Below are 4,614 nucleotides of genomic sequence, written 5' to 3' on the forward strand. Positions count from 1 at the left end.
GATGTAAGGGTAAACTCCAGTTAAAATCAAAGAACGCTTGTTTCCAGGATTGTCTTGGTTGGGTGCCCACCCTCCCATCCCTCAGTGCCCAATGACAGTATGATTTGAAAGGACTTCCCAAGATTCCTCTACTCTTACACAGGTCAGTAAGGTGTTGTTGCTGTTGTTGTTGTTGTTGTTGTTGTTGCTGTTGTTGAACTTGCACACAGGCTTTGTCTTGGACAACGTGCTTTTGGGGGCTGTGGATTTAAACTATCTGTTCAAATCCTGCAACACAAAGCACAGAGCGCCTGGGGTCCAGGTTAGGATGCAAACACATACGATAAATCTGATGAACGTCTTTACATCATTATAGACATGAGTGGCTCAGTCGATTGTTACACTAGTGAGAGGGGACTTAGCTGTGCTACAGTGCTTGTATGGCACCTGTGAGGCCCTGGGTTCCATGCCCAGCACCCTGGTAAACTGCAATACTTCTATAATTTTAATGTTTTCTTTAATAACCTAATTTTTAAAATTATCAAATATCCCAAATCTACAGAAAATATCCTAAGCATTGGCCTATCATCTCAAAATTCCTCTGTGTGTGTGTGCGTGTCTCTGTCTCTGTCTGTCTGTGTCTGTCTGTCTGTCTCTGTCTGTCTCTGTCTGTCTCTGTCTCTCTCTCTGTCTCTGTCTTTCTCTCTCTCTCTGTCTCTCTGTCTCTCTCTGTCTCTCGCTCTGTCTCTGTCTCTTTCTGTCTCTGTCTCTCTGTCTCTCTGTCTCTCTCTCTCTCTCTCTCTCTCTCTCTCTCTCTCTCTCTCTCTCTGTGTGTGTGTGTGTGTTCCACTCTGTAGCCCCAGCTGGATTGGAACTCACAGAGCTCTGTCTGCCTCCCAACTCCCAAGTGCTAGGATTAAAAGCATGCACCACCACACCTCGCTTTACCATGTCAATTTTTAATTCTTTTTTATTATTTCATGTATATGAATGTTTTGCCTGCGTGCCACATGTGTGCCATGCTTACAGAGGGCAGGTGAAAGCACTGGATTAGAACTGGAGTAAACCGGGGTGGCACACGCCTTTAATCCCAGCACTTGAGAGGCAGAGGCAGGCAGATTTCTGAGTTCGAGGCCAGCCTGGTCCTACAAAGTGAGTTCCAGGACAGCCAGGGCTACACAGAGAAACCCTGTCTCGAAAAACCAAAAAACAAACAAACAAACAAACAAAAACAAAAGAAGAAGAAGAAGAAGAAGAAGAAGAAGAAGAAGAAGAAGAAGAAGAAGAAGAAGAAGAAGAAGAAGAAGAAGAAGAAGAAGAAGAACTGGAGTAACATAGCTGTGAGCCACCACGTGGGTGCTGGGAATTGAACCGGGGTTCTCTAGAAGAACAGCAAGTGATCCTAACCACTGGACTACCCCTTTAGTCTCACCATCTCTATTTAAATAGTGCCTATCTTTCTGGAATAAGCACTCTGACACAGAGGGGAGAGGAAGAGATGTCATGGGTAGACTGAAGTCAGGATCGTTCCTGAAAGCCCTCAGGATCGGGTCCTATTTGTAGTTTCATTTTCTACTCTAAAACAGTGGTTCTCAACCTGTAGGTTGTGACCCCTTTAGGGACAACTGTTTCACAGAGGTCACTATCAGATATTTACATTACAATTCATGGCACTCGTAAAATCACAGTGATGAATTAGCGACGATAATGATTGTATGGCTGGGGGTCAGCACAGCATGAAGAACTGTATTAAAGGGTCTCAGCATTGTGAAGCTTGAGAAACACTGGTCTAAACCCACAGTGTGGAGTGAACAGTGTAGATCTTACAGAAGCCTATGTGGCAGTCAGCAGTCAGCAGGTTGTTAAAGGATATGGCCCATTGTTTCGGCTCCCGGGCTTTCTGTTCCAGGTAGCAAGGGTACCTAGAACAGAAGCAAGTCACGCTTGGTAACTAGGCAGTACAGCAGTGCTTTCTATAACTCACTAAATAAATCAATGTCCAATACGTGGTCTTTTCTACGTTATTTACATATTTTTTGCCATCTTTGCTTCAGAAGGTTTTCCTCTAAATAAATAAAATATTGAGAGGGATAGAGAGATGGTGGTTAAGAACACTTGTTGCAGCTGAGCCCGGCTGGTGCCTTAACCCCAGCACTCGGAAGACAGAGGCAGGAGGCTCACTGAGTTCAAATGCTGGGATTAAAGACAGATGCTGTGCACCACCCAGCCTTGCAAAGTATTCTTGCATTAAAAAACAAATCAAACAAACGAAAACTAAATCCTCTCAGGAAAAAAAAAAACTTTTCAGTAATCATTAAGACACTTGGTAAATTTGACTTTATCAAGCTAGCTGAAGATAGATCACCCTGGGGATTTTGACGCCCTGGCTGGTAGGAGCCCAAATGGGCCCCCGCAGTTTGAATTCCATAGTAAAGTCTCCTTCTTGCCACTAGGTGGCGCTTCCTGGCTTTCGGCGAGGTTACTGCATTGTCTCTCTGTTACCTCGAGGTATTGACTTTTTACTTTGAAGGGTGTGGACACTAGCTGCCGGAATGTCACCGGGATTGTGATCCGGATCCTGGTGGTAACTGAGATTGCACCTCACGTCTCGCGTCTTGCATCTCACACCTCAAATACTTACTGTCTCTCCTAGCCAATTTACTCACTCATACTGTGTCAGTGGTGTTTTTCTAAGAGTTATATTTTTTGCTGAAAGGACCCAGATATAGCTGTCTCTTGTGAGACTGTGCTGGGGCCTAGCAAACACAGAAGTGGATGCTCACAGTCAGCTATTGGATGGATCACAGGGCCCCCAATGGAGGAGCTAGAGAAAGTATCCAAGGAGCTAAAGAGATCTGCAACCCTATAGGTGCAACAACATTATGAACTAACCAGTACCCCGGAGCTCTTGACTCTAGCTGCATATGTATCAAAAGATGGCCTAGTCAGCCATCACTGGAAAGAGAGGCCCATTGGTTGTGCAAACTTTATATGCCCCAGTACAGGGGAACGCCAGGGCCAAGAAGTGGGAGTGGGTGGGTGGGGGAGCATGTGGGGGACTTTTGGGATAGCATTGGAAATGTAAATGAAATAAATACCTAATTTTTTAAAAGGATATGGTACTTTCTAAAAAAAAATAATGGGAGGGGGGGAGAAAATTATACAACACGAGCCTAAAGGTATTATATCCTCTTCATCTAGGACTCGGATTCACTGCTTAATGGTGCTTTAACATTCTGTCTGTCTTTCTATCTGCCCATCCATCAATCATCTATATTCCCTCCATCCCTCACTCAATTTTCTTTTCTCAGAACAAAATCAGGAGGCACGCAGCATCAACTTGTCTCTTTAATGAGCAACTATTTTGTTTCTCTGTTGCTAAGTGAATAATGTTTCCGGCTCCTAGTTAAAACAAACAAACAAACAAACAAACAAACCCAAACCCAGTATGTTGATGGGATAACAGGTTGGGACCATACAAGCATCCTTTCTCTAGTGAAACTTTGACCAACTGTTTCCTCAACTGTTAGCAGCTGCTGCCTCCTGACTCTGTTGTTTCTTTTACCTTCCCTACTTGGCAGGCTATTATAATATGGACACTCACTTACACATTCATTCACTTCTGCATGCCAATATATGGCATATTTCATTTTACTCTTTGGCTTAGAATCCACAACTAATATTTATTTTTGGTGCTAATGTTGTCCCAAATTTGGCAAGTGGGATCCTCTTTAACATGTCCTGTAGACCTGAGACCTTCCCTATTCTCAGTTGCAAAATGATCTTTATCTTATCTTGGGTCTCCCTCGGCAACCTGGAATTGGAAACTTCTCCAGTGAGCTCCAGGTCCTTTCAGTCAATTACTTTAGACACCAAACTGGTGTGAGGCGTGCTCACTGTTACCAAGATGCCACTCTTACCAGGCATTCTTGCCAAACAGACCCCCACGCCCATCCATACTGTACCTATACATAGCCAACATCTGTAACTCATACCTATACATAGCCAACATCTGTAACTCATACCTATACATAGCCAACATCTGTAACTCATAAACCATGATATCACGGCAAGTCTGTAAAGACAACCTTGGCTTCTCTCTTCATCTGTACGCCCTTCTGCAACACTGAGTAGCTTGCCTTCCACCATCTTTTTTATGTTTATTTCTACATAGATTTGTTTTCCCCAACCAGTATCTAGGTCAAATGACACACACACCCTTTTTTTTTTCCCATGAGCCACCTTCTTGGCAGAAGCCACCAAGCCACAGATTAAGTTTACTGTCTCAGTCCCAGACCTGCTTAACCTGCCAGCCCCAATTCTGTATGTCCCCGATCCCAGGTGATCTCTTGACATTTGGCTTCCTCCCCTTTCCTTCCTGAACACATAGAACATTTCTTAACTCTTTCTATGGCACCATGTGAAGGGAATTTGAAAAGAAGTCTTGCTGATCACTGATGCAGTTGGCAGGTTTTAATACAGTATCCGCCCCTCCCCCCATCCCTTTCATGTGGTCTGACTGATGATAACCAATTCTTAAGAATCTGATTATCCATAGCCATCCTCAGACCGTGCTTGGTGTCTTTTTGTTAATTACAAAAAGACAGTTCCTGGAGGGCCCAGAAACTGGATTTA

Source organism: Mus musculus, chromosome 5 (genome assembly GCF_000001635.26).
Source record: "Mus musculus strain C57BL/6J chromosome 5, GRCm38.p6 C57BL/6J".
NCBI classification, from domain to species: domain Eukaryota; kingdom Metazoa; phylum Chordata; class Mammalia; order Rodentia; family Muridae; genus Mus; species Mus musculus.